Source organism: Pholcus phalangioides, unplaced genomic scaffold, assembly GCF_987345545.1.
Source record: "Pholcus phalangioides strain wild (caught in Gottingen) unplaced genomic scaffold, Ppha-v1.0 ptg000012l_1, whole genome shotgun sequence".
NCBI lineage: Eukaryota > Metazoa > Arthropoda > Arachnida > Araneae > Pholcidae > Pholcus > Pholcus phalangioides.
The window spans coordinates 17,155,205-17,170,206 of NW_028301605.1; the positions used below are offsets into that span (position 1 = coordinate 17,155,205).

The 15,002-nt window shown below is 41.1% G+C and overlaps 1 protein-coding gene across 1 annotated transcript in view; it reads left to right on the top strand.

Moving 5' to 3' along the window:
• LOC149079676 (homeobox protein cut-like 1) overlaps window positions 1-15,002 on the top strand; it is a 519,361-nt gene that overhangs the window by 307,102 nt on the left and 197,257 nt on the right. The gene's annotated exons all lie outside the window — the stretch shown is intronic.

Sequence of the window (15,002 nt, forward strand, 5' to 3'; positions counted from 1 at the left end):
TATTATTGCGCATAAAATATTTCTCAATATCATACTTTACACACATTGGCTTTTTTCTGTATTTAAAAACCAGTCACCAAGATTTCAACCGAAGAATTATGACAGTTTTATTCGATAGGTGACAGAAGGGGGGTTCCAGTTCAATGATGTTTCTCACTTGTAACATAATTCTGTACTATATGTTTTGGTCGGCTGAAGTTGGTTTTCTGTGGTTTCCAACTTCAAGGCGCGAATGCGAGCCGATCCCCCCGTTAAAGTCTCGCTACAGAGCAACAAGCCTACAACGTTACAAATATTCAATCATTACACTTCACTCACAATTTGAAGTACAGATGGCAGCACTGAAGTATCATACACAACACTAGCTACACACTCAGACTGTTAGGTGTACACACTCACTTTGTTCCAGACTCTGCCACGAAGCTGGGCTGGAAGAGATCTCGGCAACGGGATAAGTCCGGTGGCAGAGACCCTAGCGTTCATTCATTCACGTACTATATGTTTATTTTCTGCAGGCACATTTTTTTACTGATAAAATTTTTTATTTACCCGTTTATTGATTATGGGCGAAAGTAACAAAGGAAAACTCATTTTTTTCATGGGGAAATAAAGTTATGAAGTGTGTGGACGTTTAGAGCCTGAGAATGATTGAGTATGCTTCCCTGTACACAGAGTTTTTATTAAGCAGAGAAAAATTCCCTATTATTGTATAAGCATTTTATTTTGTCTTTTGTCGTTTTGCACAGATATCGAAATTCCGTGAGCAGAGAAACGACAGGTAAGTGCAGGTGAAATAAAAGAGAACGTGCTCTTGGGGGTAGGGGGAAACGGATCCGTCGTATACCACCGTGATTGGTTTTTTTTACACCTCCGAAATATGTATATATTTTCATTCAGCTCAGTAGGGTTTTTAAAAGCAGGCTGATGTTAAGTATTTTTTATATTTCATAAAAATGGCGGAAGGGGTTCCACAATGTAACGATAGTATTTATTACTTGCGTACTCACGCGTATCCCTCTTGGTCACTCTGTTTTTGTCACTCGCTTACCAGAACCAGGTCATTCTTTTGGTTACTCACATACTTGCACACTCTCTACGTCAGGTGTTTCCCAAAGTAAAACTTCGTGCGGAAACCTTAACAGCTTTCGTATCTCTAGGAAATCGTAAAGGGCTTGTGCCAGAGGCGTAAGCAGGATCCACCTTTGGTGGGGACACAAAAGGCTTGGGGAGGGGGGCGAAAAATTTCGAATTATCACCCTTCAAAAATGTAAATTAACACAAATTGGTTAAAATATCACATAAAAAGTGTTCCGAATATATACACACATTGGTTTTTAGTCGGATGCACGCCCCCGTGCCTCACCCTGCATACGCCTCTGGCCTGTGCCACTATCTACAAATAATTAGGAAACGCTGTTCCTTGTAAATGTGTACCTGTTCTACATGTTGCGGATCACTGGTCCAGAATGTCAGTGTTGACTCCGTCCCAAACCCTTACAGCAAAATAAAAATGCGCCTAATACTATACCTAGACTACCCACTGCCAATATACGCATGTACCTCGACAATTATCGGTAGGGTAGCGTATATTATTTCGATGTCATGTCATATATCGTGTCATCTTTTGTAAAATCTCACGAGGAAGAGAGTCGCATCTCTCACAAATCTCACAATCATGTACATAATTTGCGTTTCCTTTCCCCAACTTGACCAATTGTAGGAATTTGGCCTACGAGTGTAGCCAGTGGGGAGTGTGGGTTTTCGGAGGGTTATTTATTAATCCAAGCATGCGCATTTTTAGTCTTTCAAATTGTTACCTTGTTTTATCTACCCCAATCTCCTCCTTCATCTCTTGGGTATATATTATTTTATTTCTTCTACGCATCCAGTCCACACACGCACATACTCACGAATTTGGTTATCAGTCGCTGCGGATCTCATCGCCAGAGGTCGCGATTAAAAACTGGAGATACGCGGGCCGAATATGTGTACATGTTAAAAGGCCGAACGTCATTTGTTTGTCGATTGTGTCCCCGGTCGTATCTGTTAACGCGATGGAAACCCCGTAAATTCCGAATGCCCGGGGTCAGCGCTGTCATGATAAGCGCTGATATCGACGCCTAATTTACAGGTGTGTTTACCTGTTCGGCTGACAGCGGCTGACAGAGTTACGGTCTTGAGCCAGTATCGCGCCCTCTGTGTCTGGTCTTTGCAGGTTTGAACACTAGAGATAAAATAGAAAAATGGCTTCTTTTTTTTTTATTGTTGAGCACAAAAAAAACCTCCTCCTTTTTTTCTCTCAACCATATAGATCGCAATTTTTTTTCCTCGCCACTGTTTAAATAGATGTTTAATTTTTGACTGGCTGATGCGATTCCATTATTTCTCAAACGCCTACACACGTTTCACTTTTTATCTTCAGAAACTCGTGTAGGAACTAATTTTCGACTTATTCGGTGTCGAAAATGAGGTTGTCGTTCTTTTTTACTTCTAGGTAATTGCGTAAGAAAGATGCTAGACACATTTTTATTGCGGATTTATCAATGCTGTTAAATGCATCAGCGTGTGGGCAAGGGCCACAGAAATGTGTCTCTTCAAAACAGGTTGAAAAGTCATGATAATTTCATACCAGGAAATTTATTGTGTTGATTTTCATTTAGGGCAGTGGTTCTGGACATGGGGGCAAATGGCACCCCTCGTGGTCCTGGGATATGCTACCTAATTCCTGGGATTAAAATTAATTAAAATTAACTTTAAGAGGGGCCATGATGGGGGTGAAGTTCATGTGTTAAGAAATGAAATAACCCTTTAAGCGGCATAGTAGAAATCACTAACCCCGAAAAAAATTACGTATCTTTTTTAATGAAGTAGGTTTTTTTTCGAGTTTCAGCAGGTGCAAAGTAGGGGGGGGGGTATAAGGAAGAGTGTTCCATTGAGAAATCAACTTACTAACCGAAACGGCGACCCAGATCATATTCCGAAGAATTTCTAACCGATAGGTCACCTCCGGGGTAAAAAAGAGTAACTTTAACAAAATAACTGGGCTTGTCAATGCTAAAATAAAACACCTTTCAGCAAGCGAGTTATCTCGTCAATGCCGCTTAAAGGGTTGGGGAAAAGTGTGACTTACTTGCAGGAAGCGAGTTATCTCGTCAATGCCGCTTAAAGGATTGAGTGAAATGTAGTGGTGGGGAGAAGTGTGACTACTGTAATGTCAGAATACGTCTGAGAATGACTCAAAGACCTCATGGCCGAAACGAGAGGAGGTACATGATAATATCTGTGGTACGGTACTGTGATTTTCTAGAGTAAAGTCAGGAGAATTTTCGAGTTTTAATCACAGAGAAATTTTTGAGCTTTAGTCAAAGAAACTTTTGAATTTTGTCAGGGAAAGTTTTGGATTTTAGCCAAGGGAATTTTCGAGTTTTGGTAAGGGAAATGTTTGAGCCTTGGTCAAAGAAATTTTTGAGATTTTAGTCAAGGAAAGTCAGGAGAATTTTTGTTTGGGGGTTTTTTTTTTGTTGCTCTCGAAAATTTTGAGTTTTAGTCAAGGGAATTTTTCCAGTTTTATTGAAGGGAATTTTTCCAGTTATATTCAAAGGAATTTTTTTAGTTTTATTCGAGGGAATTAGGAATTTTTTGAGATTTAGTCACGGAAGTTTTTGAGTTTTATCAGGGAAAGTTTTGGATTTTAGCCAAGGGAATTTTTGAGTTTTGGTCAGGGAAATGTTTAAAGCCTTGGTCAAAGAAATTTTTGAGCTTTGTCAAGGAATAAAGTCAGGAGAATTTTTTTTTGGGGGGGGGGGGGGTTTGTCCTCGAAAGTTTTGAGTTTTAATCAAGGGAATTTTTCCAGTTTTAATCAAGGAAATTTTTCCAGTTTTATTCAAGGGAATTTTTCCAGTTTTATTCAAGGGAATTTTTTTTAGTTTTATTCGAGGAAATTGGGAATTTTTATTAGTTTTATTCGAGGAAATTGGGAATTTTTATTAGTTTTATTCGAGGAAATTGGGAATTTTTATTAGTTTTAGACAGGAGGATTTTTGAGTTTTAGTCATGGAAATGATCAAGCAGATTTTACTGCGAACTGAAAAAAAAAAGGTAACACTTGCTTAGCCAACAGTCAGTACAAACCTGACCTAAGCTTATAAGATTTTACTGGCCATCATCGATTAATACATTCTGAATTTTCCACGCAGTCAATCACAATCCTCTCCAAATCCACAGGCAATTCCCACTAACCATATCCAACCTGTTGGTGTTAAAAAAATACTAATAAAAATAAAAATCCCCGAGAATTAACTCAAAAACAATCCCTTCGATACAATTCTTTAAGAAGTCCTCCGGGACACCCTCGCAAATTTCCCCTCCCAGCATTAATACCGAACGACGAGAAAGCAATTACGCTTTTTATCAAAAACCACTGCCACACACACACACACTCGCATTAAATTGCCAATACCTAAAGCAAAGATACCTCAATCTAATGTAAAGGGAGAATAAGAAAAAAAAATAAAAACGGGTAACAACCCTTCATTTCCTTCGCGAAAAAGCTAAAAAGCTATTACTTACCTGAGAAGGAGGAGCAAAAATAAAATAAAATAGGAAAAAAAAAATGGAATTCCCACGAAAATTGGAAGCGATTTACGAGGGAAACCATTTAGAAAGGCTTCAAACCGATTACTGGAATCAATAACTGCCTCTTAAGAGAGAGAGCAAAGAGAGCCTCTCATCCTCCCAAAATCGATGTTGCCACCTCAAAACCAGACACTACTGCCTTTTTAACATTAAATTTAAATATCCTTTATGTATATATCTATGTGGTTTTTTTTTTTTTCTCCCGGCAACACAAGAGAATTCCTTTTTGAATCTATTTTCCGCGTTATTTAAGCGGAGGAGATGGGAAATTAATACACCGAAAACACGAACAAAACACTGAGAAAAATAGAGAGCTTGAGCTCTTCTCTCTCTCTCCTATTTAATGTAATGAAAGTAGGAAAAAATGGGGCGACGGGGGCGGGGGGGGGGGCTTGAGGAATTCTAGTGTACGGTGGGTTTTCCTTAAAAACACAATTATTATATTACGTATGTCTTTTCTGGGGGGGGGGGGAAGGGTGGTATTTACATGGATACCGTACCGATGTTGTCACTTGCAACTGTGGTTCTCGGTGGGAAAAATCCTGTCGGAATCGATGTCAAGTTGCGGAGAATTTTGGGGGCGATGTTTTATGTTATCTAAAAATAAGGTAAAAAGGGGGGTGGGGTGGAAAATAAAGTAACAAAAATGGGATTTTGTTCCGAGTTTGGCTTTATTAGTTCCCCCCCCCCCCCCCCCCTTCTCTCTTAAAAGATGTTTTTACCGCAGCTCCCTACACTTATTTGTTTTTTGTGTGTGTGTGTGCTGTGCTTACTCCATTGCCTCATTCATTCATTCGGCAATTTGTTTTTGTTTTTTTTCGGCGGAAATATACGTAAAATATTATGCATGCGCCGAGTGGATATGTGGATGTTGTGGATTTGCCATCAGCGTCGTCGCGATATCTGGATGTGATGCGCTGTTATTATCGGTGGTTTTGTGGAGATTTTTGGTTGATCAAGCACAGATAGAGAGATAGAGAGAGAGAGTAATATTTAAGTTAATGGTGGAGGGATTCCGGGCATTTGTCCGTGACAAGACGATATGACAAATATACTTTGATACTTTGTACATGTGTTGTACTTGTAAAAATATATTTATGTATTTATTGTTTTTTTTTTTTTTTTGCGGTGGTCTTGGAGAGATGCGCGTGGAACATTTATTTACCCTTGTTTTGTTTGCCCTGTTTTTGAAGTTTTAAATGGAATTTATGTGGATGCTTTTTGGTTGTGAGGAATTATCTTGAGGGGAAAAAACGTATTTTTGTGTTTTGGAGAGAGAATTAGAATTGCCAGAGAGATAGAGCGGGAATAATAATAGTTAATTGTGTTTATTTTTTTTTTGTGTGTGGATGTGTGATAAATTTTGAATAAGAGCGGGTCTGTTCGGGGATTTTCAGTTAGCTGAGTTATTTTAGAATGATGTGGATAGTATCCGGGGAAATCCACCGAAAACAAAATTCATGGACGGAAAATTCAACGACAATAGTTCGCTCAACGAGAAATCCAGTAAATTAGTGAGCAATTGAGTGCGCGAGTGACGGCCGTATATTCACCAACTACAGTCGCAGGTGAAAACCGTTTCGATTGAAGATCGAAACGGATTGGTTAAATTGAGGATTTTAACCAATCCGTGTCGATCGCTAATCCTTTAACCTGCGATTGTAGGTTAAACTGTGTTGGTTAGTACGGCCGTTAGTGTGTCGGGAAGTGAGTTGGCAAGTCTATCACTCACTTTTTCGCTCATTCAAAGTTCACTAGATAGCTCTCTCACTCACTAGATAGCTCTCTCACTTGCTTAGTAGACCGCTCTCTCACTCACTAGATAGCTCACTCACTTGCTTAGTAGACCGCTCTCTCACTCACTAGATAGCTCACACACGACTCACTGCTCACTACTCATATTACTTGCTCTCTAACTCAATTTGCTCACTCATTTGTTCCTCACTCACTTTCTTGCTCATTCAAATGCTCACTCGCTTGCTCTCTCGCTCAATTTCTCACTCACTTGCTTACTGACTAGGTCACTTACTCAATCTTTCACTCATACCTTGGAAAAATATCTCGTGGCACTGTACATGGCAGTCTGAAGTGCCGCGGCACAGCATTTGAGAATCGCCGGTCTGTATCCATCCCTCGTGAATGTGATCAACCATTGTGGTTGGTATAACTCATACATGCTCAACCCATTGCCCGCGGACCAGATTTGGCCCTCTAAGTCGCTGGATGTGGCCCTTGACCTTAAACCTGAATTCGTAAAAATGAACTAAGCGACTCATTTCCAGATCACTCAAGGCAGCCACGGCATATTTATAGATAACTCAAGTGGCCTGCAGTATAGTTTCGAGTGCACCTGAGGTGCACTCGCACATCACTTTAATGGTCTGCGCAGCGCCGCCACTCACGCGCCTGACGTGCAAATGTGCCTTGGGTCACTTGAACAATCTCGAACTGCGCCGCGGATCAATTAAGTTATCTGTATGTGTGCCGTGGGGACACTTGAGTGACCTGGAACTGTGTTGCGGGTAATTTGAGTGACATGGAACTGTGTCGCGAGTAACTTGAGTGACATGGAACTGTGTCGTGGGTAAGTTAAATGATGTGGACCTATACCGCGGGTCACTTAAGCAATCTGGAACTGCATCGCAGACCACTTAAGTGATGTGCAAGCGCACCGCAAGCCATTTGTATCACAATGTGTAAGTGATCTGGAACTCGCCGCAGGTCACGCAACTCACTGTAAATATGCCACTGGTCACTCAACCCCTTAAGCGCCATTGCGACGAAATATCTCGCCTCCTTGAAAGCATTTTATTCTAACCTTGACAAGCCCAGTCATTTCGTAAAGCTAATTTCTCAATGAAACGCTTTTGCCTATACCCCTTAGTGTTTAGCATATACTAGTCGTGAACCCCCCCCCCCCTCCTTGCCGTTACCATAAAATAAGTTCGTTAAAATTACCAGAATTTATTTCAATTAAGAACGAATAAACCGTGTGGTCACACTGTGAATAGCGGAAACCGCGTCTTCAAGTCACAGCAACAGTTTCAGCCTTTTAATGTTGTCAGCCCTAACCTCAAAACGCTCAAATGGGAAGATCATTTGAAACTGGCTCAAGTAGCTTCTAACTTAATCCCTTACGGTAACTTTTACAGAACTGTCAAAGTGGAATCTTTAGGGTACCAGAAAGGGGTAGGGAGAGGGGGTGGGGTCACTTTTCAAAAGCACCCTCCTTCCTTGTAGAATAGGAATCCTTTGATATGAATCTTTTCCACTTCAAAAAGCCACGTTCCAAACCTATAACATACGGTGATGAAAGGGATGTCGATCGATGGTGAAACGGAGGGTCAAACCCGATATTTATCCCGTTTTAAGGACGTTTCTATGACAAGATCACGAGGATGACACGAGTAAGTTCCTTAGCGTTTAAGCATTTGGCAGGAGTCACGAAATCAACTCCGGGTGGAAGATCGCTCTTTTGAAGAGAACCTACTCGATATAAGGAAAACCGTTAATGGAAATTTATTAATTTCTGATCACACGCAGGAGCTGATTTTTCGAGTCGACTCGCCTCTTGGTGCGTGTTCGGAACCGTGTGATGTTTTCACTATAAATAACTTTTGCATTTTCGAGAAACGCGTCGCAATTTTATGTAAAAGACAATCCTGGCTTGCATTCAATCCTCCTGAAATATCCGAATTCTTCTATATTTGGGGAATTCTTTAAATACGCAGGGACATTTGGCGTGAAATAAAAATACCGATTTGATCATTCTGCGCCTTTGCCAGTCTCGGTTGAGATTCCCGAATAGAGAGTCTCGGGCGAACCGAATTCACTATCGATGCTTAAAAACAACGGTATCCCAATGACGATAAGTTTCAGGCAATAGAATCAATGGCTCGAAGATTGCAATAGCCTGGGGACAATGGCTGTAGGACAAGAATACCCGAGTAACGATAGCTTTAAGGCAACAGGGAAACTCTCCCTCGTTGTTTTAGAGCTACTATATTCTGATGAATATAGGACTACAGTTTTCTGGAAGCACAATAACTTTAGGACACAAGGATACATGGTTCAACAATAGCTTTAGGACACAAGGATACCTGGTTCAACAATAGCTTTAGGACACAAGGATACCTGGTTCAACAATAGCTTTAGGACACAAGGATAACTGGTTCAACAATAGCTTTAGGACAAGAATACCTGGCAAGCAATTACTGCAGGACAAGAATATTCGGTCAACTGTAGCTTCAGAACAATTCCCGGTAGCTTCAGAACCGGTCAAAAATAGCTTTTTGACAAGAATATATGGTCAAGAATAGCTTTAAGACAACAGTGGCTTGAGGACCACAATATTACCACAATATTCTGGTGACAATGGTTTCAGGACGCAATAATACTAGTACTATTGGGTATATAATCTAGTCTAATAATGTCCTCTAAATATAACATCTTTGGGACAACAATGCTATAAATAACATTTCTATCCAAAACCATGGCTAAATACAATGAAATAGCTTATTTATGGAATAAAGATATGGCATTTTTTGCTTAAAGATTATCAGTATACTGTTGTCTGTAAGAGATGTTATCATCAAGATACTGTTGCTTTAAAGAGAAATTGCTATCACGATACTGTTGCCTTAAAGCCGCAGAGTACTTTTGTCTCAACACCATTGAAAGCAAGATACTTTTGTCTCAACACCATTGAAAGCAAGATACTTTTGTCTCAACACCATTGAAAGCAGGATACTTTTGTCTCAACACCATTGAAAGCAGGATACTTTTGTCTCAACACCACTGAATGTCCTCAACACCACCTTTTGTCTCAGGGTTTCTAAGCCATTGTTAGCAAGATACTGTCGTCTCAAAGCCATTGTTAGCAAGATACCGTCGTCTTAAAGTAATTGTTAGCAGGACACAGTTGTTGTCTTAAAACCATTGCAAGGAGAATACTGCTGTCTTAAAGCCACTTTATCACCTGCTCCTAATAAAAACTCGAAATCCTTAAAGTGTCGTCTATTTTGACTATTCACGCAAACTATTTTCGACCATTATATTCTCCACCGATTCCTCCACGTCACCGCAACTGGAATTCCCACGGAGGTAACTGCTCTCAGCTACGCCACTGCATACTTAAACGCACATCTGGACGATCCTGCCACCCTTCATAGATACTACGTAGGTCCGCTATTCAATAGTCTAATCTCGTGCGCTGGAATTGCAACCTCTTCCAAGCAAATGGGTGAGAAGGACGTTGAAAAAAAAAAAACCCATCAATATATCGAAAAGGATACGAAAAAATAAAAAAATACAGTGTATGGGAAAGAAAGAGAAAAAAAAAACCGTCTAAGAGAAGGGTCCAATGAAGAGTCCAATTGCTATTTACTGAGCTAAATTTTAAAATATGGCTCTCCTTTGTGGAGAATATTTCGGACTCTAAATTATCACAACGAGTGTCTTCATGACACCGAACGTAATTTAGCATCGCCTAAATCCGAACTTAGCCAGCGATAAATTAGGAATATATTTTTCGCCTCCGCCTTGAATCGTGATGTGCTCTTTCTTTTTTCTACCCCAAAAGGAAGTAAATATGTCTTGTTCTTTCTTTCTTTCTTTTTGTCTTTCCTTTGCTAACGATTTTTTGGGGTTTTTTTTTTCTCTTCTTGTTTCCCTTGAAGTTGTTGGACAAGTAACCACAAATTCCATCTCGATGCGCCTCTTTCGGAAGAGCCTTTACCGTATGGCTGTATGAGACGAGTCTGTATATTTGAGAGGACGTTTACGAAGGTGGGTATTAATGCATGTGCGTGCTCTACCCGTGGTTCGTTGGCCAGACGTGGCCCTCGGTGTCGTCTTATGTTGGGGGGGTGGGGCCCGCGAGGTCAAACCCGATTTTGTGAGGATGAACTGCGGTCCGCGACGTTTTAAGGTCACATTAGTGACAGATCACTTGAAGTGATCGGTGACAGGCACATGTACAGATCACTTAAGTGACTTGCTGCGCAGTTCCAGAACGCTCAAGTGGCTTGCGGAACGCTTTCATACCGGTGGAATGACTCGCGTTGCAGTTTTACATCACTTAGGTGTCCCGCAGCACATTCCCGGGCAACTTAAGTGATTCACGGCACAGTTTTATAGCACTTTAGTGGCACGCGTCGCATTTCCAGATCGCATAAGTGATCCGCGGAACATTTACAGATCCACTGAGTGATCCGCGGCACATTTCCAGATCGCATAAGTGATCCGCGGCACATTTCCAGATCGCATAAGTGATCCGCGGCACATTTCTAGATCGCGTAAGTGACCCGCGGCACAGTTCCGAATCACATAAGTGATCCGCGGCACATTTCCAGATCCACTGAGTGATCCGCGGCACATGTCCAGATCCGCTGAGTGATCCGCGGGACATTTCCAGATGACTGAAGTGAACCGAAGCACATTTCCTGATGTCTCAAGTGGAGACCCGCGGCACGTTTCCCGGACAACTCAAGTGACTTAGCAGATTACGGCAAAATTTTAGAGCACTTTAGTAGTCCGCGACGCGTTTTGATATCAGTGTAGTGGCCCACATTTTCCAAAAGGTTGAATATCCTTTGTGATTCAAGGTTACTCAGCCTTTGGGAGAATTTTGGGCCACTTTTCGTTGGTTTATAAACGTGTCGCGGGCAACTTGATTAAGTGATCTGCAGCAGCACCTGAGCTAATTAAGTGATCCGTCAATACAAATACGAAGGCAACTACAGGCAAAATGCCCAATGACGTGGCCGGATGTCGAATATATCTGCAATACAGCAACCCAAAATAAAAGCAATTATCACGAAATGCTAATAATTATAAGGAAAATATAATGCGCTGCCCGTATTAAAAATTATGGTATGGATAGAGCTTCTCGATTTATCCCTATGTGAATATCGTATTTAAAGTGTATTATATACTGCGGGTCGTCAATTTTTGTCTTATTAGTGTGTCGCGAGGGGACATCTGATGACTACGAGAGCCACATTTGGCCCGTGAGTGGAGCATGCAAGGTATAATTTCCAAAATTTTTTTTACTCATCGCCCCCCCCCCCCCGTTCCTGAGCTATCCCATAGGATCCTATATTGCGTCTGTAACTATCATACCCGTCTCCGGTACATTCCATCTTCCCCTGTGGGCGATTTGCCCACTTTAGAAAACGCTGGATGTAAGGGAGTGTCTCCTGATTTTGTCCGAATTTTCTGGGGGGGGGGGGGAATTATATTAGAGGTTAATCGGGAGTATTACCATGAATGTGTGATTCGGAGGGTCATTTCTCGTTTCTGTGATCTTTCAGTGGCGTAGTTGGAAGAGGATATGCAGAGGAGAGAGGGGGGTAAGCTAACTTGTCTCTTCTTTGGCCGATGTCCAAGAGGACGCACACTTTTCGTAGAGAATGTATTCTGTGGTAAAACGAATCAAAATGTGGAAAAATGGTGATAGTGTGTTGCATAGGTTAAAATAATTATTTGTTACAGGAGGTTGCTTCTCTCTCTCTCTCTCTCTCTCTCAATCCAGTGGCGAAAGGGGAAAAAAGCAACTACAGCGATTGCGTATTGATACTCGAATGGTAGGCCTATGAAAACTTGAGTAATCTTGATATGTACGTACCGTTGGCAGCTTAAATGATCTGGGAAACGTGCTGCGATCCACTGAAATAATCTGAAAATGTGCCACGGGCAAGACCAGATGACTCCGAGGGCCACATTCGGCCCCGTGGGTCAGGGGTTGAGCATGCATGCTCATGATCAGTGGTTCCCAAACGTTTTGGAGCGCGACTCCCCTTTTGATAGGAATTTTGTCTTCGACAACCTCTGGGTGACCAGATGTCCCGTTTTCCGGGACATTCTTGATTGGGGTTTTTTTTTCACAAACTACCCACTCTTTTTTCCATAGCTTTGAATTCTGCGGTGGGTGTCATCAACGGAGCCGCAATTTAGGACTGAATGCCCATCTTGCCGACCCCACTAGTTCATTAGCGTGAGGTGGGGAGGGGGGAATCCCGACCCACACTTTGGGAAAAACAGCTTCAGATTATGCCAAACTCTTTTTTTGAATCAATGATTCACACACGTGTCAGGAACGACTGGAATCCTCAACACGTGCTCAGTCACATACGTCACCGAAGGAAGAAAATGAATGGAATTTTTTTAATATCAGAATCCTCTGAAAAATTCCGGCACATATTTTTTAGGGCGTGTGCGGATTTGGATACGCACACAAAAAAAAAAAAATCTCTGCCCTAAAATTTTGATAATAGTAAGAGTATTAAGTGTTGATGATACAAATATGTTGAATGATGATAATAATAAAAAAAACGGGTGGATCCATGAATATGAATAATGGGAGCAGCTCTTCCTGGGAAAAAAAAACATATCTATGCCTATAGTGAAAGTGTGTTTGGAGGGCACCAAAAAAAAGTGAAAAAAAAACGCTCTCTCTAAACCGAAAAAACTCTCGTTTTTATTTTTTCCATTATTACTCTTTTAAATGTATTTTTTTTTCCTATTATTATTATTATTCTATCCTCCATTGTTGTATTGTGTGTGTGTGTTTCCAATCTCTCCCCCCCCCCCCCCCCGTCAGCAAATGAATCCGAGCTTGTCAATCGGGTCTCGATTTCCGTCGACGGCGGCGGCGGCGACCGTCGACGACACATATAGATGCGCCCGATACATACATGCGATTCCAATGGTAGGTAGCAAGCAGCGAATTGCGCAAAAAGACGCCCACGCAGCGCAACAACACAAACGCACGCAACTATTTTATTTTATTATTTTTTTTTTTTGCAACTAGACAAACGAGAGAGAAAATAGTTGTAGTTGTAGTAGTGATAATAATAATAAAGTATTATGATTGTGTTTTTTTTTTTTTTCAATGGAATAGTATTTCCGAGCTTTTTTGGCTGGACTGTAGGATCGAGGTTGCTGGGGCGTTGCTTAATTTTTTTTTTTTTTTTTTGGCTATTGAATCGAACAAAATGCACGGACGATCAGCAATCGAGGTCGAACTCTCTCTCTCTCTCTGTACAATACGTATGAAAGCCATATTGCTAATCGTTATTAAGGTGAGGGGAGAGAGCGATAGATAGGTAAATATGCCTTTCGCGTGTTTCGGGATTTTGTAATTTCATTTGCCTAATTTTTTTTTTTTTTTTTTTTTTTTTTCGTGTGCGGTTACGTGCGGAGTCCATTTTATTCGTCGTAATTTCAGAGAAGTTTCTTGTGTATTGACTGGTTTTTTTTTTTTTCCAATTCCCGTGAGATGTGCGGCTTCGTCGATTGTTCGCCAATACGCATCTGGCTGCGTGATTCACGAATTGAAATTTTACTCGTCGAAATTTCGTTGAGGAGTAAATGTACTCGTTCAGATTTGTGGGATTTTTTTTTCTGTTTTTCATAAAAAGAAATACCCTCTTTTTTTTTTAAAGGTACCCTCTTAAAGTTTTACAGGGGCAGGGGGATTTCTCTTAAAAATAGATTTTTTTTCTTCTTCTGATAAGGGGCCGTTCAAGTATTACGTAAGAAAATTTTTCGCCATTTTTGACCCCCCCCCCTGTCAGCAAAAGTCAGCAAAACGCTGACTCCCCTGCCCCCTCTTGTCAGCAAAATTTCGTCATCAGCTCTTCCCCTCTGAATCCTAACTCATATTTCCATAAAGGGTGATCGATGACGTAAGCATTATCCAAACCCCCCCTTCCCCCTTGTCAGCTAAAGTCAGCAAATCAGAAACCCCTTTCCCCCCCCCCCCCCATCGATGATGACGTAATACTTGAATGATCCCTAACACATATAGGCCTATACGAGTGTTGTTAGTATCCGGAGGAAATTTCGAGATGATATGTGTGTTGGCAGGGTTCGCAGTAGCCTGTGAAGTCAGGGGGAATGTGAAATGTTTGGCAGAAATCAGGGGAACATGCAAATATCAAATAAAAGTTGTTTTGTTTTTGGGGGGAGGGGATTCTGCCGAGGCAAAATCCTGCAACTCGAAAAACATTTGGTAGGTTAAGATTTTATTTATTTATTTTTTTATTCTGAAGAGTTTTGATCTGAGAAAGTCAGGCATTTTTCAGTTCCGGTCAGAGAAAGTTAGGGGAATTTTTCAGTTTTGGTCAGCGAAAATCAGGGGAATTTTTCAGAAAAATATTCAGCGTCTAATGATGTAAGAACGTTAATTGCTTTCTCATCTCCAAGCCTACGAAGCCCCGCAAAACCACTCCAAGAGACCGAATTCTGTACCCCTGTTATAAACTAGACAGGGCCTATATGCTCTATCAGCTAATGTATTGCCAATTTTACCCATTGCTTCTGTTGTAGCTAGACAGTGCCGGAAATTGTTTCTTAACTGAGA